General features: G+C 40.8%; 1 protein-coding gene across 3 annotated transcripts in view; it reads left to right on the top strand.

Annotated features, from left to right (window-relative positions):
* The first annotated feature begins 217 nt into the window (after positions 1–217).
* Positions 218–26,546, top strand: part of b3gat1a (beta-1,3-glucuronyltransferase 1 (glucuronosyltransferase P) a) — an 88,840-nt gene continuing 62,511 nt past the window's right edge. For 2 of the 3 annotated variants that reach the window (XM_086261281.1, XM_086261280.1), the window contains exon 1: positions 218–796. The gene's annotated coding sequence lies outside the window, so the exon portion shown is untranslated. The remainder of the gene's footprint in view (positions 797–26,546) is intronic. The other variant, XM_086261284.1, reaches the window with a different exon arrangement.

The raw sequence follows: 26,546 nt of genomic DNA, 5'->3' as shown, positions 1-26,546 counted from the left end.
TTTTATTTTGCTCAGCATCTTTTTCCCTCCTGTTTCACTATTGCCCTTTCCCTCCTGCTTCTGAGCAGCTCCTCATTTCCTTCTTTCCTCACCCCCCTCTCGTGCTCCTTTCATTGCTGCAGCCCACCCTGCTCCGAGCTTTAATGGTACATGCCATTAGAAAGCCCGTCTCTGGAAGGGAGGAGGGGGGAGGGTGGTCTCAGCCTCAGCTAAGAGGCTACTTTAGTCTCCCAACATAAGCACATTCACAGATGTCCCTGAACGGGCAGAGTCTCCTCACCCATCACGACAGAGCAGCCCGCTCCTGTGTGAAGCGACGAGCCGTGGACAGAGAGGAACGCAGAGGGATAAAAAGCGAGGTAGTGAGAACGAGGGCGGGAGGGAGAGCAGGAGAAAGAAGAGGTGAAGAGCCACAGAGCAAAAAGAAATACATCGCTGTCACTCTGACGTCTCCCCCCCGTGCTCCCTGTTTTGGTGTGAATGCAAGAAGAGGAGAAGGGGGGAAAGGGGGAGGAAAATAAATCCCGGGAGCTTGAGTCGACTCTTTGCTTTATATTCCCATCTTTTTTTTCCTTTCTTTCTTTTTTTTTTCTATCTCCATCATCCAAGGCATGACGGCGAGTTTCAGCTGGCACTGCAGAATATAAGAAAGGGATGCTTTTTGAATGCCGCTTCTCTTCTGACAAGGGACAAGGAAGAGCGAAAGAGGGACAATAAACAGGATTTCTAGATTGATTGGGAGTCCCTATGCCGTATGCACTGGAATAGCAGGGTTGCTCTGAAGTCTTTCAATGAGGTAAAAAAATAAAAATAAAAATAAGATTATCTTTCTGTTTTCTGTGCGCCCGATTGGCTGTCATGGTCAGATATACATCTGAGAGGCACTTGAAAGCATGCACGTAGAAGCTTGACAGAGATAAACCCATTTCCATGCCGATCAGGTCTGGAACAGCAGTAGGGAGATTGCCATCTTTGTCCCTGGGTCGCCGTGAACAGCGGCACGCTGGAAGTGACAGGGAGAATCTATTCGTGTTGCATGCCGCAGAGAGGCAGTGTGAGCAGGCTTTCTCTCTCAGGAGAAGAGTCTCGGTCGCCCTGATGAAAGGAATTGCTGATAATCCTCATGATGAGCATTTGAGTGCTGAAAGAGCAGAAGGGCAAGGAGATTTTCTCTCAACCAGAAGTGCCGCCACACACGGTCTGACTGGAATTTAGAGTCAGCTGGCAAATGGAAACATAAATTTACTGTGTATATATATATATATATATATAGAGATAGATAGATAGATATAGATAGATATAGATAGATAGATATAGATATTAAAAGGTCTAGTGAACAATATACATCCCCCATGAAGAGTATAAAAGAAGAGTTGGTAATGGAACAAGATGCTGTTTTCAAAAAAGCAAAGTCCAAGCACTTTCACTTGTTACCCTGGGGAGCTATACACTCCCTTCTAGACAGAAAATAACAACTTGTCCACACCACTGAACAAAAAAAGAGCATTGGCTTGAGAAAAGGGAAGCTTGAGTTAACTGGGCTGTATGTTCTTTTTTGTGACACCCAGCCAGGAAACTCCCAGCTCTTTGAGAAAAATGTAACACTTGCTCTCTCGGCCAGCACAGGTGCTCGACAAACATGTGCATGCAGAGAATAACTGTACTGTATGTATGCTGTCATTATATATTGTGGGTTTGGGTGATGATTGTGATTATTAGATGTTTGTGTGTGTACATAATTTGAAAGGTGCAGAAAATAGTGCTCCATCATGGGGAAGAGGGAAAGAGAGTGCAAATTTGGAGTGTGTATTGGTAATATCAATATTGCAGGGTTCAGTGCTTACTTACATGTGTTTGCTGCAGGTTAGCTGGGAGTTCTTAGCCTACTAACAGAAGTGGAAAATCTTGCGCCATGTGGTTACAGGTCTGGAGGTCTGGGCTGTAGTCCTGAGTCCTTAGTCATGTGTCAAGACACATCAAGTTGTCTGTCCCTGGAAGTTCTGACTGGTACATTCACGGCATCCTCACACCCATCATGAATTCATTCATATTGGGCAAATATGCTTTCTCTCAGGCTCATATTAAAAACAAAAAACAAAAAAGTGACAGATTCGAAGAAATAAACAGTCCAAAATAAGTTGTTACACTTTGCTCCCTGTCTGATTTGGTGGAGTAATTTTTATAGTCTTTTTTTCAGCTAAGTGGTGTATTTATGTGCATTTGCAACATTAAATGAGAAATGAACCCAAAGCTGTGGTCGCTCAAAGGACAGTGTTTCTATTAGCCATGCTTAGACATACAGTTACAACACGGAAATATAGGCAAGTGTATAGCTCTGTTTCTCCACTTAATCTGTGTCACTGTCTGCATACATGACTGCAGCAACACCTGGTGCCTCTCTTTCCATTTTGTACAGTACGGTGGGCTAATGCTCACATGCAGTGAACCTGTGCATATTTGCTCCCAGCTGTTTCTCACACGGGTGTCGGGATGCTCGTGTAGCGCACATCTCCCTGACTGTGTATATATGAAGTCTCAGCTCAGTCTGGCAATGTCAGCAAATAGCATCCGTATCTCATTTATGGAAGCGGACGGCTTGTCATTTCGGTCTGTGTTCAAGGTTGCCCCCTCTTTGGCCACACAATACACAAAGCGCTCAGAGGCCAGAAATAAACACAAACACCGCCACCTTCCACCTGCCACCATAGCTCATGGTTTACAGGACAGAGCAGAACAGAGTCAGATAGGTTTTACAAATCTACTCCTCTGGATTTATTTCCTATTTTTTTATAAAAACCTTTTACCACAATTACATATAAATCAAAATTATTTTTGTTCTGCGACGCTATAAAGCCAAAATTTCAATATTTTCCCTGACTATCCAGTTTCCTTTATAGCAGTAATAGAATGGCCTGAAAGCCTCTTTTTCTCACCGTCTTCCAGAAGGTTGTAAAACCTTCTATGTAGAGTGCTAATTGGTAATGTAAACACTCAAATTTCTTTATTAGTAAACCTTTTCACTGGATAATAAACCTTGAAATGTTCAGAAATAAATGTCAGGAGCTCAGAAACAAAGGTTTTGAAATCCATATCACCAAACTTAGCCGTCTCCACACAATGGCCCTCATTTACTAACAGTGCGTATGCACAAATCTGTGCGTAAATGGTGCGTACAAACATTTCCATGCAGACATTAGCAAATGATTACAGCAGCATATTATCACATTTTTAACAGCACTGCTTTAATGTAAAGCGGCAGCAGATTTTTTTTAAACAGTGAGGACTTCAGAATAAAAGTCACTATAATTAACATATAATACACTATAGCGCCACTATCCACAATCTTAAAGAGGTGCAGGTGTTGAATGTCCATGTGGAATACACATGTTCATCAGCAGCAGCTCAGCAGCATTTCACACCTCATTGCGCGGCGTAATAATATGTATGAAACCTGACAAGACGGAGGGATTAGACTTTGAACAAATGTTTTGAGAGCTATTGAGACGAAACCGCGGAGGTTCAGAAACAGAGAGCACCACGTGGGTGGATGCCAAGCAAGTCTACCTACACTGAGAGCTTGCAGATAAAGGTTTTGGAGCTGGACAACTTTCATTTATGTTTGATGTCTGTTGGGAGTGTGTTGTAGGTTTCTCTTTGAAGGTAACCAAGCTCCTCTGAAGATTCAGTCATGGAGCTGCCCAGCCTTGGGCAACGGAGGGGTAAAGCAGTACGTGACAGTACATTGTCTTTATCACAAAGGACAGTGTATATGGCTTAACAAAGTCTAAAGCAGCCAGTATGTGTCTGTACAGAGTAGTATACTGTTCCCCATAAATCTCAATGATCATGAAAATAAAATAGATGAAAAAAATCAGACTGTTTGCCAGAAGGCTTTGTCACCTCTGCTTGCAAATATCACACACTGTCGTGAGCAAATACAACACCAAAATGTGTGCCTGTATTTCACATTTACATTGAAAAATGAAACTGCCTCAAAGTACTAGTATTACACCAGAAAGCGATGTTTATTACTTATGAATGGTGAAGAAGAAACTGACTTTCTGCCTATTTTTTATGAAAAACACCTGTTAATTCCTTTCATTCATTTTGTGCCCCCCTGCATCAACACCAATTATCCACTTTATTAAAACATTATTTTGCACCAGGAACAGAGACTGTGTTGATTTTTTTTTTTTTTAAAACCCATCTTTATCTTCCACCCCTGTCTCTAAGTGTTCATGGTGCGAAAGCTGGGTAAGGATGAATGGAAGACAGATGAGATTTAGACTTGATTCAAGGTTCTTTGTTATATAAATATTTGTTTCTTAGCACTGTATGTAAAAGCTCAGTCTGGGCAACAGTGTCAAAAGCTGAACTTTTAATTGTATGAAAACAAATGATGGCACGGTCTGAATATGGCCCAAGGCAGTAGGTGGGGAGGGCGGGCTAAAAAACATGCCCTTTGTAATGAACAAGCATAGAAGCGAAGTAAAAGCAAAATGACGACTAAAAACAATCTGCTGGGCCTTGCAGCAGTGTTGTTGTACCTCAGCGGATTACACTCCACGGGGCACTTAAAATCTGTCTGGCTGCCCATTAAGACAGCCACTATCCTGGCTCATTAATGTCCTGCAGAGGAATTAGAATAAACGGTGCTCTACAGACTCACGTTGGCAGAGGCTCTCTGCCTTCTCTCCAGCAGCTTTTCTCCCTCCAGGGACAGCAGTTGTTTGCCCGCGGTACACCAGAGTAGCTTGGAGTGACCAGCAACACCAAATAATTAGATGCTCCACTCCTCCAAATGGCTGTAGCTGTTGAATTCATCCTGACTTGTTACAGCTATTTCAGGGACGATGCCAAATATAATCACTGTGTAGGATACCAACACTCACTTCAATGGGAAAATTGGGTTTGAAAAGCAAAGATTATAAGAAGAGGTTGGGATCTTGAAAGTAGCGAGCGATGACGCTCATAATCAAGTGCATTAAAGTCAAAGGAAAAGAGTGCCTGGAGGGGGACTAGATTAAGTTCTTCTTGTTTTTTGTTTTTCTGAGCAAGTTTTAGCATTTTTTAACAAGTGTTTAAATCTCCTGAAAGGTTATTGCTTCATAGCTTCTTACTTCTTACTTTTAAATTGCAGTTATGAACAAAAAAAAGGGGAAAAATATATTAGATACCATAATTTGTCAGGTGGAAACCATTGCATCCTGTCAAATACATCACTATTCCTCAGGCCAAGGGAGGAGACCCTCAGCTTTGGTTGTTCTTTTTGTTGCTGCTGCCATGTTCTTGCGTTATAAATGCATCCCGCCACTAGATGCCTCGTTCACTAAATCAATGTCAAATGAAAATAAATCTGTTTTTTTTTCTTCTTCTTCTTTTTCATTTTAAACCAACAAAAGAAAATCAATGTGTCAGTTCAATAAACTACACAAGTATGTTTCTCTTCTTGCCGTATTGCCGCGGGGAAATGAATTCAAATTTTTCAACGAAAAAAAAAAGAAAGAAAGAAATGTGACATTTTACCAGCTTCAGCTAACGTGTTTATTTCGCATACGCTGAACAAGTTGGTCTGATCATTAATCAAATGAGCAACGGGGATTTGCTGCTTTGGCTTGTAATGCTGTTTACCAGTTTAATCAGTAATGCTGCACGATTCAAATAAGTTTACCCTTTTTCTTAATTATTTTGTTCTTGTATAATCTCATTATGTGTATTTGTGGCTAACCATAGTCCCTGGGGGAAGTTCTGCTGTTTTAGAAAAAAAAAAAGAAGGGAGAGAAGCTATTAGAGACAGCTGGCAGTGTGGTATCAGTTGTGTTCACATTCATCGGGCATGCTGTAGATTAGGAGCAGAGATGCTACCGGAGGCATATCGTATGTGCAGTCGCATACTCTATGCACAGGCACACAAAGCCACACACAGTCTACAATATCTGCAAGCACAAACAATAAAGCTTTCCCTCCCCCTATTGTCGAATCCTATTCTGCTAAATAGTGACCAAGTATAGGGTGGAAAACACTTTTTTTTTTATCCCTTTTCTTCTCTGTCTCAACCCATCTTAATATACTTTCATTGGGTGCATAAGCGAGGAGGGAGAGCCTCTTTGTGTCCTTCATGGCAAAATGAGCTTAACCTATAATCAGCGTGGTGGAGATGGCACAGCTCGAGTATCGCGGGGAGCGTTCGGCCCAGAGGTGGGAGCTTTTGCATGAAGCCAGCTGTGAGGCTATAGTATAGTTCCCTGCCTTAATAGTAGGTGTCTGAGATCAGGGGGGGCTGAGATGATCATTTCACATGATGACAGGGGTTTTCCCTTATCACGAACATGTCCACACAATGATAATGTGACCTGACAGTGCTGGTGATCACTGTGGGCGAGGTCTGTTGGTGCTGGTTAGAATGGAGTATTTCCGAGGGTCTACGCAGGCATCACACAAACACACACACACATAACATGTAGTTTTGAATATTTTATGCGTGTGCCAACTTGGAGATCATTCCTGATGTTTTTTGTGTTTTTTTTAGTAAGGAGTCTGTTCACAGCTATCAACACCAAATATAAATGTCTGACTGAGTCTTCTTTGCCTTTTTTTGTGCGTTTGTTTCTTTGTTGTTGTTGTTTTTTTCTTTATTCGCCTGATAAAAATCCAGCTCCTACTTGTGGTTGCAGCTGTTTATACTTACAAATTAAGCAACAGTGATGGCGAGCACACAGCACAATAACATATTCCCAGGCACAAACGAGCTCTCTCAATTACCCTCTCGAGAAAATTCTAGAGGCTTTGACGTAAATCCCTCAGCTTTAACTGCAATAAGCATCCGTCCACCTCTCCAAGGGGAAAGGATCACTTTTTGAACATGCTGAGAGATTATTGCAGTGAACACATGGACACATTTATGAACCTCAGCCAGCTGCAGCCAACAAATGCAATGCAATGAAAAAAAGTGGTCTACCCATGAAAAAGAGATTGTGCTATTTCTCAGAAGCAGTATGAATAAAGAATGTGCTTCATATAATCAATATTGGTATTTATAGAACGACGTCTATTCAGCATAAAACTTCTAATTGACTACTAATTGACATAATGGATGGGTAATAATATGAGTAAAGCTGACAGCTGAGACATGGCATAGACTAATTTGCTTTCTGCTTAACCCTGATTAACTGCTCACCTCAAAGCGGGCTTACACCAAAAAAGAAAAGGCATCTTTCTAAGCTGATTAGGATGTATTTTGACCTCTTACATGTTACATTGTTAAACACGCCTTGCAGGTAAACTGACATTTTGATGGAGGTTTTTCTCTGATTCTCTGAGTTTTCCACTGATCTTTACTTTGTAATGCAAAAACAGTTTGTTTTCAACAAATCAGCAACTTTGGTTATTCTTGTTTTTGTTGTAGGTGGATTCTATACTCAGTCTGTGTTCCCATCTGTGGCCAGATCTGTGATCTTTGAAGGTGTTCAGCTTCATCCAGAATAACTCCTGATATCTCACCTTTGTTACCAGCTATACAGGAGCCAAGACTAGCATCTTGCACTTTTCCTCTTTCGTGGTGCATTGTGTAAATATTGAGATGCTATGCACTCGACGAAAAATAAATAAATTGCTCTTTGGTAAGCAGGTCCTTGATGTGTTTTGAGAAATCATTGTTAGAATTAACGATGGTGCTAGACGTGAGAATTCATCAGTAGGCTGCATCTCATTTGTGCTGAGCTCCATTCATAATGTTATTAAGAAACTGGATGTTTGACAGACAGAGACTGTGTTTCTCTATCATGTTATTGACTCACCTGAGACCAGTCGCAGCAGATGGTTGCCTGTCTCTGAGCCTGGTTCTACTAAAGGTTTCTTCCTGTTAGAAGGGTGTTTTTCCTTCCCACTGTTGCCAGGTACTTGCCCATATTTGGTCGTCTGATTGCTGAGGCTTTCTTACTATCACTGTGGGCTCTTTACCTTACAACATAATGCACCTTCGAGTGACTATTGTTGCTATGTGACTATTTGGTGCTATGTAAATAAAAGTGAATTCAACTGACTTGACATGTTGCCAGTTAAACTAATAAGCTACACCACCTATTTTTACAGACATTTTTTGGTCCCTGTTGCAACCTTTTTGAGACATCAAACTTAAAAATGGCCTTATCGTTTTCTCAACAAAATAAATTCTCTCAGCTTAAACATTTAATATGTTTTATGAGTTTCATTTTAAGTGAAATATAGGCTTTATGAGATTTGCTAATCTCAATCTATTGTCACTTCCATACCAACGTTTTTGGAATTGGGCTTGAAAATATAAACACTTAATATTCACTAAGTAAAAAATAAAATAAAATAAATCTTTGAGTCACGCTGTTGTGATTGGCAAATACTTTCCTTAAACTACACCCCTGCAGATTCTGTTCACAGAAGGCGGCCATATTAACACCTGCCAAAGCAGAGCTACAGTTCCTGCCACAGTACATGGAGCTGGTCTCCAGGACCACATTTTGCAATGACACACACACAGACAGACTTACAAGGTGAGAACAATGCCAGCCTCACTACTGCAGTTCATAATAAACTGACTGACCCTTTGAGGGCGTGCATGAGATTCTGTCTCTCTGTCACAGTTCACAGTGTAAGCTGCAGTTGTGGACCTTTGCAAAAACCAGCTTAGTGTGAAATAAGAAGAAATGCCAGGCTACTAGTGCGTCAATTTTCTAAATGATTTTCTAAATGATTTTCTAGATCTGAGACCAATCGGATTTACTAATCTATCCCATGAAAACACTATTTAAAACCATGACATTCTTGTGTTTTTTGTATTTTTTATCTTTTTTTTTTTTCATTTTATCCACCAGTGCTGGATGTGCTGAACTCATTTTCTGCCATGGCGCAATCATCCTCGTCACACAGTATGAAATAGGATTGGCACAGTGAGGCCTGTCTGGTTTTCCTATTCAGAGTTACTCGAGCTAATGTATGCAGCAGTTGTGACTGTTTTGACTTAGTGAGACGGATAAACACTCCTTTACAACCGGGAATTGCTCTAGATTAAATATTAATGAATGTTTCTTCCGTGTGTGAGAAATTTACATATGAAGACCAGCAATATCAAGCAAGATGGACCAAAAGTGATTAAATTCATCGTTTTTGATTTCACTGTTAAATTAGGTTTGTTATGATGGACCTTTAGAGGAACTATTTGAAAATATGCCCACTTTAAGAAGTCGGGGTGACATGAGTGAGAGGAAGAAGGATTTCATGTTCCAAAAAAACACTGCCTTATGCATAACGAGGAGTGAGACATGACAGGCCTCAACTAGCCTGTTGTTATTGTTCTAGTTGACGTGACTGCGTGGCATTTCATGTGCAGTGGGTGCCAATTACATCCCACTGGCAATCAATGCAAAGTGTCCCCGCTGCCGCTGATATACTATTAAAATGTGGGTTTGAACCACTTTAGTAAGTTTACTTTGCGTATGAAATATCGTCTCTGTTGTTGCTTTTGGCATCTGTGGATGAGAGGCCCGCTTTGAGGTGACGTGCTTTTTGCGACTAATTGTTACGATCAAGTTAAAGTCAAAATTTGAAAAGGACGAGCTGACCCGTTGGAGCGTCTTTTCATTTATCACCTTCTCTGCTCTGGGCTTCAATTTTTGAGCTTAATAAGAGCAGGGAGCAGCAAGTCTGACCGGCGTTAATTTGCTAAGCTTCTCAGCTATAAGAGTTAATTACCGTGAACAAACTGTGAAATACAGATACAAAATAAAGAGCTTAAACTGTTCATGCTTGTAATCATTTCCATAATCATTTCATAAGTGTTAAGTCTCTCTGCCAAAGAAGACTGGCACATTATGAAACGCGTGGACTTCAACGACAGCAGGCTTTCAAGGTCTATATTTCAGAACATGGAGAACGTCGACAGATGCCGAGTCTAATTTCTCTGTACTTAATGCTAACTAAGTTGTAGTTTTTATTTGCAGTCCTGAGGGCTGCTGCGTGGTGCCCCTTAGGCTACAGCTACGGAGCTTGTCCGTACCATCTGACTGCAGATATGATGGCCATGAATATTATCATTATCACTTAAAACATATCCAGAAATTACTAGAGCAGAAACTGAGCAATGACTTGTGCAGTCATGGTGCACAATTTGCACTTTATTTCAGCATGGGCATTCATGGCACTTCATAGCATGGCCTTGATGTTCATTTTACTGTAAGGTCAGCATTTAAAAGGCACAATCTGTAATATAACTATGGGAACCACTTATAACGCATTTTCATGCTGCTTTTGGATGATCACTAAAAGCAGCTGGGCTTTGAGACATTATAATCACAGACAATGTGAAAAAAGTGGACTGAAAGGGTAGCTGGAATTAATGTCATATATGGATTGTTACAATTTTCAGTAGAAAATGAGGGTCTATTGAAAAATAAACACATCCTAATGCATCTTTGTCACTGACCTGACCTGAGAGTAATGCATTGCAGGGTGGAACACACTGTCATCAAGTTTAGCCGTCTCCCTGTAAGGCAGGTGATTTCTGAATGACTTATCCAGTTGTGTTCTTAACAGATCAATAGAGCAGTGCACTGAGGGACCTATTATACTGTTTCCTCTTTAGATTCCAGCGCAGTTTGAGAGGATCTCAATGAGAATGAATCAGCACTGTAGTCCTTTTTGTTCCCGTGAGAGACTCTGAGAAATATCTTATTCATGTCTACCTCATCTTTGCAAAAGTACAGGGGGAATGGAGCAAAAGAATGCTAGACAAGCTTTCTGTAAATTGTTACTGTGTAGATAAAGTGGTAGTTGCATTAAATGCCATCTAGGTATCTCTGACAGCGTAATAATTGTTTGTGCTGCCTGATGACGCACCCGTGTGAACGTGCGGTGTGTCCAAAATGCTGCGCGCTGATCAAAGTGGCTGTGTGAACATTTTCAAACGTGGAACTTGATGCCCGGCCTCAGGCGGAGCCCAGCTGGAACCCGCCTCAGCTATGTGGTGTCCAGTAATCTCGCATCTGTTCTCCTGATACGATTTATGTACACAAATCTATATGGGAATGTCTGTTTCTACTATTCATATATGTTAAATTAGCAGTAAACTGTGGTATAATGTGCTCTCATTAAGCATAGCAAATTTAATTTTAGCTCAGTGTCTTTGTTATTGAATGAAAACAACACTAGGCAACATGAAAGCTCATCATTGCAGCAACACAAATGCACCCGCAGCGAGCACCTTATCAGTTAAAGTGAGTCTGTGTGTATGCATGTCCTTTGTTTTTTACTTCCATAGACACAAATTCTGTAATTTGAATGAATGCCAATAGGCTGTGCGTGGCTACAAGCTGCTCAGTTTAGCATTATTGGTAGGCGCAACTGAACAGAACAATGTTCACACTGATGGAAGGAGTCGAGTTATAATATGCAGTGGGTTGGAGGCCCGAAACGAATGCCCTTGTGTGATTGATTACGCGCTACAAGCTAATGAGATAAACAGAGCCTGAATCGATTCAGCCGAGGTGGAATCATGCCAGAGGGGCATATGCAGCCATGTGCAATGACTCTATTGACACGCTCATATTCAAAGGATCGGTGAAAGAAACCAAGCTCCGGTTTCAGCTGAGAAGAGAGCTGTGTCCTCTTCCACTGCACGGAGCTGCTTTATACCCAGCACTGCAATAAGGGTTATTGTGGTCAATTCAAACACTCACGATGAGATCTGACAAGCTAGATACTTACTGCTAAACAACCACTGTTAAGGAAACCTTTTTTCAAAAACAGACAAGAAAATGGCATTGTAACAGGCCACCTAGAATTAGCAGATGGCAGAGAATCTTCTACTTTAGATGGTGACAAAGCCTAACAGCAGTTTACAAGTGTGAACAACCATCAGCATGGGAACTATTTTCTGTAGCTGCTGCAGTTTTGGCTCATTGGCCAGTGATAGATATTCCAACTACTGAGGTTGACCAATTAAAGCTTTATGTTTCAACAAGACAACTAGGGGAGGATAAAAACGGCTGGGCCGGGCACCTGTGAGTGCCTTTCCAGGAGCTAAATGCTGAGCGTGTTTAAGGCGGTGAATTAGAAATAGAAATTAGAAATAGAAACATTGAGTCCAGAGACAAACTATTTCATATAATTGTGGTCACGCGTGAGATACTTTGTAAGGTTCAAAAGAAGCTAAATACTTGTTTGTCCCACTCCCTGGGGCTTGACCTTACACACCAATATTCCAACATGAGTTGTATTTTTCCATGTTGCATCTTAATTTCTATCAGCACGGACAGCGTTTGAAACACAGATCGAGCATGGTGGATTTTAAGCCTTTTCACGCTCTCCGATAAGCACGACTGCAGGGAAATACGACCAAACTCCTAGAAGGGCATTCACAGGGGGCGTGTTCACTTGACTGCTTTACGATTGTGTCACTAAAAGTCTTGTCTGCACACTAGAGGACACGAGGGGGAGATTCATCAGTCACCGAAAATAGGGAGTGGAAGATAAAGTACAGTAGAGTATGGCATTATTAACTTTTTTTTGCAGAGGACAAAGGGGACGGGTGTGCCAGTGTCTACGTGCCTCCAAAGGCTTAGAGGGAAAACACAAAATTTCATCAGTGTCCAAGTGCATAAAAATTAATTTGTTGTAGTGTCTGATGATAAGCCTTTAGGCAGGAAGGCAGCAGAGTGGCAGGGTTGTTACAATTCCTACACAGATGAACAGTTCAAAGAGAGAGGCTTTTTCATTTGCGTCCAGACTTTCCCCATGAGACTGACATTTCCTTTTGCCGCAAAAGATCATCTGTGTGTTTGTGTTTGGAGGTGCATTATCGTTAAAGGCTTAACATATATGTTTATGTGGCCTGTACAGTACACTTTAGAAAGGCAGGATCTCCTACATTAAACGAGGCTTAATCATTAAAAGTTAAATATGTGAAAGTGTTAAGTAGCTTAAGCATCATCACAAATGATTCTTGTTTTTTTTTTGTTTTTTTTGCTCAGTCCTACATTTAAAACAGTGAACTCATATATAGCAACTGTAAAGTATAATACTGTTTAAACTGTAATCCTGTAGCAAGCTCTTCATTCAATTTCAAAGAAGTGTTTTTATGTTAAGTCTAGAAGGCACAGCTTAAATCTACGAGTTATGTAAGAAGCCCAAGCTTCAGCTAAAGGAATCACGTGCTCTTTGTACTTTAGAAAAATGATGTAGTACACATCTCCTTCAAAAGACGCTAAACTGGCTGATTCCACGGTTCAGTGGTTGTACGGTGCAGCAGCAACAGTGATGCTAATCACCACATGACTCATGGTGATTGGCAATGTTCGAGTGAGGCCTCGATGATGCTAAATTTGAGTATAGCAAAAATAAACAGGCTTCTGCACTACATTCAAAACTGGGAAATCAATATGGTTTCAGCCACGCCACACTGCAAATGAAAAGCATGCATGCCATGATAATGGATATGGATTCCTGCTTGTGTGGCTCATATTTCAGCACCATGCTGTGCTAAAAATCTTCATATTTAGCACTAAAGGAGATGGTTGATGGTTGTGCACAGGAGAGGAAGTGAATTTTTTTCTGGTGTGACCTCTTTTAGAATTACTGCCAAAAGAGCAGAGGAATAGTCACTTTGTGTGGCTGCAATATTCTTTTTGAGTAGACCTTTCCTTTAACCTATAACTGCTTAGCATATAGTACTGTAGGTGGGTTTAAAAGGCCACTGCCAGATCTGCCTGCTGCTGCTCTTATAATTAGTAGCGGTCAGAGGCCAGCACAGCAAACACAGAGTGGAGATGAACTTTTAGACGGCGGGTAAAATGCAGCAAGGTAGGCAAACATTACTGTATGCAGAAGAGACAGTGAGGAATCAAGGCAGAAAGAGCTACATTAGAATACATATCCTGCTGAGAGAAGTTCCATCACAGTCTTGGGATGTCTCACATTGTTTGTAACTACTAAGACACCTTGTCTGCATCAGGCGTCCTGGTGTGTCTTTCTGTTTGTGAGCCTTTGATGACGGTGTGTTTGTGTGTCTCTCAGGGTCACAGCGTTGTATTCCGGATATATTTGCTTCGTGAACAAGTTGTGGGTTTTTCTGTGGCTCTCAAGGATGATGTTACCAAGGTGATTCTGTGGTTGTCACAATTTTTATTTTTTTTATATATTTCACTGGGAATCATCGGATCATCTAGGATCATGTTTTCATGGCTTTATAAACTCTTATGATTTCGATCAAAGCATATAGGCTCCTTGATGTTAATGGGACGTGGGTGACTATAAACATAAGCCATCCCCACTTATATTTAACTGGCTTTAATCTAGATATGTTTTCACATTCAGATTTTAATTTAAACATTTGGTTGAATACTTTCTTTATATTGTCTGCATATTCTCAGAAATTATCACTGAAAAGCAGTGTCTGTGTTGATGAACATTAAAAGGGTTACATGGCAAGCCTAGTTAGCCTGTGATGTTAGCTTGCATAAGCAGACTACACAGCTCTGACTAGAGCCCGGCTGATAAAGGATTTTGGAGACAAAAATCCAATATTCCGATATTTCTCTGACACCATTAGCCATTTATTTTATTTGCTCTACTCCACAGCTCGGATTAGCTGATTGTTGTTTGCCGCACTCCAAACACATGTTGCAGAGTGCCCTCTGATGGACAAACTATGCAACATCAACACTCCTAACATGTCTGAAGGGTGTTTCTCCCATTTCTTCTGCACTTTTTTATTTTAATTCATGGGCCTTTGCAGATGATAGATTGAGAAATAACTAATATTAGCAGACAATCTCGGGCTGCTGACAATTGTGTTGGGCCCCAGCTATGACATGAGTCAGACAGAGTTGATGATAACAGCCAAAATCACGCTATAATCAGTCAAGCAATAAAATTAACTCCATCCAGACGCCTTTGTCACAATCCATTTTCTCTAAGATGTCCAAAAGCTGTAATATCATCCCTTGAATATTCTGCTTAATAGTTGCTGTAAAATTATAGCTTAGAAGCAGATATTCATATTCATTCACAGTCATTCTGATATGTATGAATTGTGGCTGAATATGCTGGTTTAACCTGGTCATCTCTTACTCTTACCCATTTATAATAATAATAATAATAATAATAATAATGCAAACATTGTCCTATACACTGTGCTGATAGGAATCAAACACATTCAGACACTGTTCTATAGTCAAACCTATGTTTAACAAAGACAAATCCACTATTTTACACATTTCATCCTTGTTTCTTTTTGGACCAAAAATTACAGCGGTGAAGTTCCACTTTCAAAATCTCATCAGCGCTCACTTCAGTGTAATTACATTTTTTCTCCATTTGTTAAGCTCTGTCAAACAAGAACAACATGCAAGAATGCTTTATCCCACTTTAGTTCATTGATTTCCGTTTTGAGTTAAACATCAGTGTGCTTTGTTTTGTGTTAGTTTAAAGAAAATCTATGCAGATGCAAAGTTGTAGTTTTCCTGCAGAGAATCTTATTAAAACAGGTGATCAGTGCTACTAAAGAATAAAAAAAACACTTGAATAATAAAACTGCAAGCATTATGTCAAAAGCAGATAGCTTAACAGATTAAATAAACAGGCAATGGCTTCATGGGGATCGAAATAGACAGGCTTTGAGTGTGGTCTAAGGCGGTGATTACTTCAGCATCCAGATCGATTAAAATTGTCCAGATCACCAATGTCATTTCCTGAACCAAGCAAAGGGGATGACAATTTGTTTTTTGGACCACACACGAGCAGATTTTTGTTAGTTTGTTTCGTTACTTGTTTGTGCCTGGCTTTCATCCTGAGCTTGTGTAATGAGTGATTAGGGAGGCCAAAAGGGCTAAATGTAAGAGGGTTTAACCCAGTGAAAAAAAGAAGAAAGGGTATCCTGCAAAGCCGCGTTAAGCTTCAGTTATCTGATAAACGCAGTGTGCCCAAAGTAGCTTCAAAAACCAGCTCCTCACTCGATTAAGAACAATGTAGTACTGTCCTGGCTCCATAAGGAAGGAACAAAAATAACAAACCAATCTTAGGAATACCTTGTGATTGCTGAAGTTTTATCGATTGGGTGTTAACCACTCAATCGATAAAACTCGCTCACACTTTCCTCCATTGTTGGCGGGTAGAAATAATTAGGAGTGTTAGGATCCAAACAAAATACATTTTTTCAGTACCATTGTAGCCTTGGTAAACAGCTGCAAAGTGTCTAATAAATGCCACACGCATAGAGTGTGTTCACTTCTTAAAATATCAGGGGTTGTTCATGTCCACACAGAGTTGTGTATTTTTTCGGAGTTTTGATTTTCAAGTCGAAATTCAACACACAACTGACTTGGTTTAAATAATTTCCATCCTGACATTATTCCCTCTCTCGTTTAAACATAATTGCACCATCATGAATCACTTATACCTACAAAGAGCGATCAAAATATAACTAATAATAAAACTGAAGTAGCTGGGAAATGTACACCTACATCTCAATCAAGGCAATAAAATTTAATAAGCCTTTGAAACTGCAAACAGTGGTTGAATCCAAACATATTGTACAAACATGGCAAGAGATTTCGTTAATCAAAATCCCCTGATGTCAAAAGGAAGAGGGGGTGAAGAAAAATAAATAAAAAGACAAAGACTGAAAATTTTCCTCTGGCTCAGATTAGCACACACAGCACGTAGGCCTACAGAGATACCAACACTGAGTTTTCTCACAACTGAATACTGACAGGAAATGTTAACTCAAACCTGTTTGCCCCAGGAAACATCTCAAGGTTAAGAGAAGCCATGCATGAGGTCTGTATTCTCTGAAAGAAGACCTGCGCCCTTAGACCACCTGAGCCATTTCTTTTTCTCTCCGAGGTACCAAAATACATCTCCATCCAGCTTTCCAATGTAACCAGTAGCCTCAATTTGTCTGCTTGGACCTCTGTTTTGCCTAAAGGCACTGAAGTTGATTAAAGAGACGTGTCAGATATGAAGCACCTCTCGCAGACCGTTACCAGTTGGAGGCCAGAGTGCTCACGCGGGTGTTTTTTCACATGGAATCACCTTGACACAGCACCTCTGATATCACTGGGCCTTAACTCAATCTCACCATAGTATGGTGTTAGATGAAGCAGGCAATAAGCTGTGAGGATGAACGGACAAAAAGCAATACGCCCAAGCTCTATTACTGTTAATTGAACTGGAAAGGAAGAGGGATATGTTAGAAAGACAGGCAACAGGGAGAGAAAGAGATAGTACATGGGGGTAATATACAGAGAGAACCTCCAGTAATAGCAATCTTATCTCTAGGTGAACTTAAGGTATGCAAGAGGTTAATTCAGTGTCGCATCGGAGAGACGGGTCCATTACACCGTCTCATCTGAGATATAGAGGCATGATGGTATCGCTACCTATCTGGGAATAAAAGCCAATTTGTGTAGGGATTTAGAGCTAATTGTAGATGCATGAAATCCAAAATGACTTCTCGTGTGTTACCAGCTGAAAACAAATGTGCTTCAGAAGTTTCGGACTTACAAGCTGATGAAAATTAATCACTTTTTTCTCTTTGCTGTTTTATTAGCAAAGATTTATTAGCAGAGATTGTCATGCTTGCTGTCTATAGATTATGCATTAATCCAAATCCCATTTACAGTACAGGCATTAATTTCCCAAAGGTGTCAGACACAAGTAACATTTTGCTCAGCAGCTCTGAAAGAGGAAGAGGAGACGGGACCGTCATTTGCTCTTCTCTGTTCCTGTGAGTGCAGACGTCTGATGGGTCAGGAATTCTGCAACAGCTGGGGCCACAAACACACAGGATATATTCTGCTCAGTCAAAGCTACCTGCGGCATGCGAGACTAAAGGACATCTACAGGTTCTGTATTTGCGTTATCTCAGAGCTCGTATTGCCTTCGTTGGTATTTTGAGCGACATTTCCTTGAGGTCATTCATTCCACTCAACATCTGATGTGTTTAGAGCTGCTCAAGGCTGAGCGAAGAAACAAATAATTTCACATTCAAGTGGCATGTTCTGATAAGCACCTGACAGAATTTCAAAAAACCCCAAACTAAACTGTCCACCATGATTGTTTTGCTGTTTTGTGATTTACAAATCACATTGCATTATTCCTAAGCTGCGGGCTTCTTCTGGACTCCGCTATCCAACAACTGGAGACTGTCTCACTACGATGTCCAAGAGATGAGTCATCAGTGACATCAGCAAATGTATTACATTTAGGAATGAAAACGGGGTACTGTGTATGAAAATTGCTACAACTGCTGTAAACAGTACTTCTGTTACATCCTGTGAATTAAAGCTAACAGTGTGCACTTCAGCCACATCCTGATTGTTTGACAAAAATCCACTGTGGTTGGGTGGAGAGGCAAAAATTACAAAATGCATTGTAGCACTGCACAGTCTGATCAGACTGGGAGTCAAATCCTTTGCTACATGAGTCTTCCAGACAAAAGTTGTCTGTCTTTCATGTTCCGCATCCAAAGAAGCTGGTGAATAGCAGCTTAAGGACAAATGCCCTCGCTCATTCATCAAAACCAGACAACCACTTCGTGCCCGGTGGCCCCAGTGACAGATGAAGACCAAAACATCTTTTATATTTTTTTTAAATCCATATGTGCTTCCCCTGGCTGCTCCCTACGCTACGGGATTATAGAAAGCCTCTCTACATTTTGTCTTGAGCAATGAACTGCATGACAAATTGCTCTTTGCACTTTAAGCCGAGTTCAGTAGGGTCCCAAATTGGCATTTAAAAGTGTGCAGCGAGAATGAGACAGATGTGGCTGAAGCGGGCTGTGAAGACGCGTGGAGACGTAAATCACATTTTGTATTTGGAGGCGCGGGGAGGCAGCCATCAGGGAGAAGTGATTATATTTGAAGGCCGGTATCAACTGGAGTCTTCGCTGCATATTGTTAGAAGTCGGCTGAAATGGGAGGAGAGTGCGCTGGTCGGAAAGGAGAAAAGAAATTAACTCACATAGAAATATGGGATTCCACGTTTCTTTCAAAGCTCTGAAAAAGCCTTTGAAGAATGACTGCCTTTCTAAACAACCTAATTCACCTAGGTGCAGATAGATCTGAATTTTTACACTATCACTCAAAAGCATATATATTTATGCCCACAGAAAACAGCAAACTATATTGATTTGAGAGCTGAACCTAAAACGGTCTATTCTTACAGCTTCACAGAGCACATAAAGACACTCTGGCAAAAAGGAGAGTTTACAGCTTTCTTTAATGCTGCATAAATGTGGGACTGTCCAGAAATTAGATAGCAGCAGCAGTCGAGGTGATACACTCTTTGTAACAACAGCACTCCCTAAGTGCTCCACTCTGCAGAGGGCTGTCTAGCACATCGACATGGGTGGTGAGACCATAAAGACTGACTTCTATAATGTAAAGTTTAGACAGCTGCTGTCATTATTCGATGTGACTAACCAGTCTTTGCACAACAAACACAACAATAACAAGTTTGCAAATAGCAAAAATCTCCAACATGGTTAGCTTTAAATTAACATTAGCATCAGTAATTAGCTTTACATTTTAAATATCAATACAACTTGTATTGATGTTGGGGAAAAACCTTAAACATAATTCTACCTGAAGTTCAGAAGACGGTAATAGGCGGAGCTAAAAAAACAAAACAAAAAAAAAGACTTCAGATCTTATAGAAGTCTATAAAAAATGTATTTCTGCCCTGACCCTTTTTTAAACAAGACCAATGGATGATGTCACAGTAGGTATGTCCATCATCTGTCTACACTGTCTTACCAAGCACATTTATAAATAAAGTAGCTTGATTACCTGAGCCTATGAAGACATAGAATCAAGAGCTGACAGAGTTGAAATAGTAAAACCTAATAACAGGTCAATTTAAATTTTACATAATTTATCAACACTGTTAGTTAGCTAATTAGCTAACCAACCTGCACTTATGATACCCATTTGTAGGGAGACTTTGTCACTTGTTAGTCTGTTCTATAGGATCATGTTGCAGCCATGCAGTAGCATAGCTACACAAGCCAGGCTTGTGAAACAGTTACTTTAATACTAGTATTTTGCAGTTCTTTTCCCAGTTACCTGAAGGCTTACAGCGGGTGAATTGCTGAGACTCAGTCACACAATGAGTTAAGAGTCAAAAAAAAAGAGGCTAAAACGCTTCAGAGCGGCTGGCTTATAGTCTAATTCCCAGTTACTCTGGCACTATGGGTGACCCATTCACATTACTTGGTCATTTTATTCAGTGTCAGTATTAAAGCTTCTGATTGATGCGGGTTTAAATTCAAATATGAGGGCTAAAACTGGCTATTTTCTCTGGTTTCTCAAAGCCTGTGCTGATCAGCGTCCATTTAAATGTCAAGACAGCGGAGATGTGCATGAGCTATCTCTCCCGCTCACTCCTTCACACACACAAGGACCAAGGCAATCATGGGCTTACACACACATGCACACACTTTGTATTAGCTTAATTATGAACTGACTTTGGCTCTGACTTTCATTTTGCAGCTTAAACCGCCCATGCCCCCAAATGCAAAGGAATCCATAAAACCCTTAAACTTCCCCGGATAATTCTTATCATCAGTGGCTCTGTGAAGTGTCTCGGTGTACTTTAGAGGATTTTTTTTCGGCCTCTGCATTTGTTTTATGAAGGCTGAGTTGCAAACTGTGTTTGGTTTGATGTTTGCATATGTTATTGATTTTTTTTCTGAGTGCTCAGGGTGGTAAATAATCACAGTGGATATATTGCTGCGCACGCAAGTTTAGCTTTGTTTACAGAGACAGAGCTGTTTAATTGCACTTTGTGCTTAGTGCTCAAAGCAGCTTGATATGGAAATTTATTGGATTTTCGAAATTTGTTCAGTATAATTGAATTTATTGCTTGGCTGTCTCTTGTTTAAAAGAGATTCTCAAGAAACTGCATTGCACTATGCAACGTATATATCTGCCTATTAGGTAAAACTTCTTAACTTTTAACTGATGTTAAAGCAGCAGTGATTATGACTCAGCCTGGAATCAGCCTAACGCTTTATAACATACAGCATTCATATTTTAAAGGGCTGTTTTGGAAACAAAACTATTCTACGACCACTTTTCACTTTGATTGAACTTAACTGAAAAATATAGCTAAAGAAATCTTTCTGATCCCACTGTTTCCTTTCTCTCAAAGAAAATTGTCATCTTGGTTTATTCGCCTTAACTTCCTGCAGACCTTCTCATTTTGACTGCTGTCGTCTTTGCAGTACCTCCTCGATGCTTTTGTTTTGTCTCTACATTTCACTCGCGCTCGGTCTGAAGACATTTTACAGACACGGGTTTAAAAATCAAAACTAACAATGTCTCCCTTACGGCTGCAGCAAGCAAATTGTGAAGCAGAAGGATGCTTCGGAAAAACAAATACATCGTATTAGGAGATGGGCTTTCCTTACCTGCTCATATGGGTTTCTATTATGTGGAGCAGGCACAAAATTGTCAAAAAAAATACACCAGTTTTCCCCTCTGAGGTCAGATAATAGATTAAGCTTGAGACCTCCACGCCCCCAACTTCAATGTCAGTCACTCCCACTGAGCCCAGCTTTTCGGTAGTAAGGAATTCTAAGTCTCTTACACACATTGCTGCAGTTCATCCTACCAATCATTTCATGAAGCCCCTTTTTTTTCTTCCTCTTCTTCTTTTTTGCCTTAAGCAAGCGTTACACATGGTTGAGCATCTACAGGGAGCCGCGGTGAACCTGCCATCTCAGTATGACAGGTTGGTTTCCAAATAGAGATAATTCCCATAACCACTGAAGACATAACTGCATATATTTGCATGAATAAAGCAAACCTATAGATATGTATGTACTATATGTGCACATATTGTGTGTAATATGCAGCAATCCTCTCACACACTGAAGGTAAGGCGCTTAGCAGAAAGGTAATTGGATTCTGTGAGATTATCAGAACGGGCATCTCTCCCACCATTAATCCGCACAGTGAAATATGCAGATGAGAGTTTTTTATCTTTGCTAACATCTACAGTTTGTAAACAGATTCTTTACCTCTGAATTACATCAAACAAGCTCTTAAGAAAAGTCAGTCAGCAATTACACCACAATTCCTCCAGTGTCTGCAGCGTGATCTGCCGTGTCAGCATATCCAACTCTTTGTTAGGACACTTGCAATTAGAAGAAGAACTTCTTAATGGTGAGAAATCCCATATTGCAAGCGAGATGGTCTCAGTGTCTTCGCGTCAACCAAGCTGACAGCGTGACAGCAATTAAGTGAAAAGAACAGAGAAACTAATACAGAGCCATTCTCCCATGTAGGGTCCTCAGGAACCTGGCAGAGGGAAGGTGTTTTCAGGACCAAATGATGGGCTGTTTGATAGGTTTGATCTGTCTGAGCTTGTCTCTAATAGCACACAGTCCAGCGCATGATGAGAGTGAATCAAATTAATTCACAGGAATCTGCAATTACAATAGGTTGTGGGTTTTTTTATTACTTGTTCAAAGATTATAGAGAGTTGGTTTGTTTTGAAATAACACAATGCGACTGACTGATGTTTGCCACAGATGTCTTTGAAAGACTTTCCATAAACAGAGCCTGAGGGGAGCATAAAATGTGCTGGACTCTGCATTTTAAAAAGTTTTGGGGGTGAAACAGGCACAGGAGCCTCTCGCAGTCCTGTCGAATCAGCTCTCGGATAAATGAACTACCGTGACTCCCAATCTATCACTATAGATTCAGCCACATCCTTTCTGCAGAGCATGATGTTTGCTCTGCTCCCCGGTCAATGGATTGAAAATGCATCCTTCGCCAAGTGGCCACATCGCCGTATCAAATCGAGATGAAATGTCACTGTAGCTCAGAGCAGTGTCAACTCACGACACCCTCTGCAGTCACCAGCGAAGTCTTCGCGTTGTTGTGACTGAACGGGAAGCATTGTGTTATAGGAATGCAGAGGTCAAAATTCCCTGATCAAATGTGAAGTGCTGCCTGAGAGAGAGGAGTGTAGCAGACAGCGCTCTGTCAGTCCTGCTGACGGCAGACGGGGTGGATGCCTCGTCATTCCTGTGTTCTGATCTGACCTGTCAGTAGAGATTCGTGCAGTGAAAATCTTATCTAGCCAGAAGTGCCTCCTCCCCCTTCTGACTCAAAGCTTGACCCGAATTAATAAGATGGATGGTTATAAATTGTTCTAAAATGCTTGAACCTGCCCATTAATGAGTTTGTGATGCTGCTCAGCTCCCACTGTTTGTCAGATGATGCAGTGAAGGAACTTTTAACCACGTTTTTATTATGGGGGGCAGTCTCTCTGGTTAATATTATGTAGCAGTACCGATCCAGCCAGAGTGTTCGTGTTCTCCTTAATGCATGCCCTCTTACTTAAGCTTCCAGTTCAATGTGTACCGAAGCTCTTCAATTTCCCCAAGCCCTTGCAATTATGCAGACAAAAGAGTATGAGCCATGTGATTGTGTTCTACTGCAGAAGGTATATTACCTTTTTAAGGTGTCAACGAGAGTTCCTGAGGGAGAATATAATTGCAGCTTGGGCAGGATTCAATAGTTAGAGCATGTAAGAGGGATTTTCCTGGTGTTTGCCTGACTGCACCAGTGGCCACATTTGACTTCAGACTGTGAGTGCAGTTGTGGAGTGAAATATGTAGGTAACCTGATACATCATCAGAGGTCAGCGCTGCTGCAGAAGAATTCACAGGCCGAAGCAGAATCACTCTGCCCTGCCTTTTCATCTGGGACCATTATTGGGAAGAAATTTTGACATGCAAATTAAAATGTGAGTGTGCTTTTGTTACACTCTGATTCTGAAATCCAGCAACGATGGAAACAAACAAAACTGCATGAAGGCATTCAGTAGCATCTTCACTGTCATTCTCACCAGTTAGAATAACAGATGTCACCTCCAGCAGATTACGTCAGCTCTTGCTATTTTACCTCTACTGTGTGGTAAGCCAACAATTAAATGATGAAAACTCTTGTCTGAGGGAATAAGCACTTTTCTGAGCCAGTTTTTTCTGTAGCTCCTTCTCGTGTCAGGGAAAAACAGATTGCATTGTGTAATTTTATGATGATTCATTCTTTGGATCAAGTTGGTTAGCATGCAAATGTTTTCTCAAAAGTCAGATCACAGATATACAGATTAAAGCTGAACCAATCAGTCATTCATTTATGGGCTTCCATTTTCTACAGGGGATTTTGGCTTATTTTTGTCATCTCTTATTTTTCTCGAGCCAAATAAAAGCGCTACAAGTCACCAACACCACATGCACAGGTGAGAAGTCCAGTTCAGTGGCTCATATTAGCTGAGGTTAAGCCTAGCAAACTGCTAGTAGCTACAGCTTCCTGTGCTGCCAGCCAGCTGTCACTGTTTTAGGCCCATTCCACCCGCCGTCATCGCCCTCGCAAATTGCGTTGAACACAGAAAGTGACGTCACATCCATCGCCGCAAGCCACGCGTTCACTATGCGGTTTCTGTCGTGCACCTCTCAATCAGTCAAGTGACACAGCTGAAAGGAACAGTGTATGAGCTTGCTGGGTTTCACTGCCATGATATTATACAGAGGGAGATGATGCAACAGTTTGAAAAGATGAAACTTTCTTGAAAAAACAACTGCAATTTCTTTACTTCCCATTTTGATTTCTTCTGCTTCTCTTATGGATGTTTTGCCTGAGTACTGACACCTGTTATTCAAGACAATACTGCAGTGAGTACTGGTATAAATGGTGGCAACATCACTGTTCAGCAAAATAATTGTCCCATAAGTGCACATGTCCATCATGTATAACTCTAAGCCCTGATTATTAAGCTAAAGATCATCCCTGTATATTTGTCATATAGTAAACCTGTTCATTTCTGCTCAACAGTCTAGCATATTAACATGTAACTTTATTGGAATTGACCCACTTTCAGAGCCAAACTAAAGCAGCTTTAAAATTGCAGGTTTATTTGCACTTTTTTAGCCCCCGCAAGTTGCTGCCCACATATTAACTCAACATAAAATATGTATGACATGTACATAACATACCTGTTATGTATCAAAAGATTTACTAAGGATATTTGGTTTCATTTTCAGTTTGTAAGATAAGTGTGCATAGGGTATTTGATTGGTTTTTATGACAAGCATCACTGTGATGCAACATCTTAACATTTGGCTCAAACCACTGAGATACCACCAAAGCTGTTAGCATGTTCCAGAGCTTTTGTGGATATGGGGCAAGTTATCTGAATATTAAATATACAAGCACAGTAACTTACTCTGAAGTGCGAGCATACATGCTACAATCAAGACTGTCTCCTTTTGCAGCGTATCATTAACTTAAAAACTGTAACAATGCTCTCTGAAGCGCTGAAGAGAGCAGAGGTGTTTTTTCCTTCACAGTAGTCACATGGAGTATGATACTGTGAAGGAACAAACTAAAGGAAAGAGAGTGATGAATATTTCAGACGTCAGGCTTTTTGGCTTTCTGAAGTGACTGCTACAGCTATGATAAGAGAGCTCATAAACATTCAGCACGGGAGAGTGACTAAACTTAAAGCCATGGAGCATGTCATCGCCTTCAAAGTTTTCCAATGACCATTTACAATCTCACCTTTTTGTCAGTGCAATGCACGCAAGCAAATGATAGGCAAGGCTGCGGGGACACGCAATACAGTTACACAAGAGGGAAACTGAATCACTCCTTGACTGTTTCTTGAACCCTCACAGAAGTTGGAAATGACCCAGAAGGTTGAGTGACAAATGTGCAGATGAAAGCCATCTAGAGAAAGATAGAGCCGGCTTCACTTTTGGGAGTGAATGTGCTATTTACTGTAACGATACTGCACATGTGAGCACATGGCATATAATTCCCTCCAAGGGTAAAAGGCTAAAGGGATGAAGTACACAGCAGATTTGAGACTGGGGTCAAACAAAACATATTTATTTATTTACTGTCACTGAAATAGCTCTCATCAGTATTTGAAACATTATATTAAGGTCAGTGCTGCTTTTGAACAGAGGCTTTTATCTATTTATACCACAGAGGCCAAGTGAGATTGTGGCTGTTACACCTGGCAGCACCTTAAGCCTGCTGGTTATTCCTGCACAGCTTCACGGCTCTGCCTCTGGCTGGACACTCTTCACAGGGATCAGTGTATTCCAGAAATGGTGTATGTGATAGTGTTGTGTGTGTTTGTGTGTGTGTGTGTGCGTGCGTGTGTGTGTGTGTGGCAGAGGGGAAGCAAGGTGTAATATTACCAGGGGATTGCCTATAAATCCTTAACCTTCTACTGCCCTCTGACTCTGAAGTCCTCTGTGGGTGGTGGTGGGTTTGGGGTCAGTGGGAACATAGTGTCAAGAGAACATTTAGGCAAGAAATTAAAAAAAAACTTTGGTGATTTTGTTTTCTTCCTGTTTAATAAATGTATGAGCTGATTCCAGAATATGAAGAGTCTGATTTAAGAAACGATTTTACATTTTCTAAAGGCAGGTTAAGTGTTTTGGGACCTCACTACCGAATTTATCTCATGTCCTGGCAAAGGCCCTGACAAAGTTGTCA

The sequence above is a fragment of the Aulonocara sp. 'chitande type north' Nkhata Bay genome, linkage group LG14 (genome assembly GCF_057382095.1).
Source record: "Aulonocara sp. 'chitande type north' Nkhata Bay isolate Kocher_YH1m ecotype deep benthic linkage group LG14, A_spYH_male_GT1.1, whole genome shotgun sequence".
Lineage (NCBI taxonomy): Eukaryota > Metazoa > Chordata > Actinopteri > Cichliformes > Cichlidae > Aulonocara > Aulonocara sp. 'chitande type north' Nkhata Bay.
This window is presented reverse-complemented; position numbering and strand designations above follow the sequence as displayed.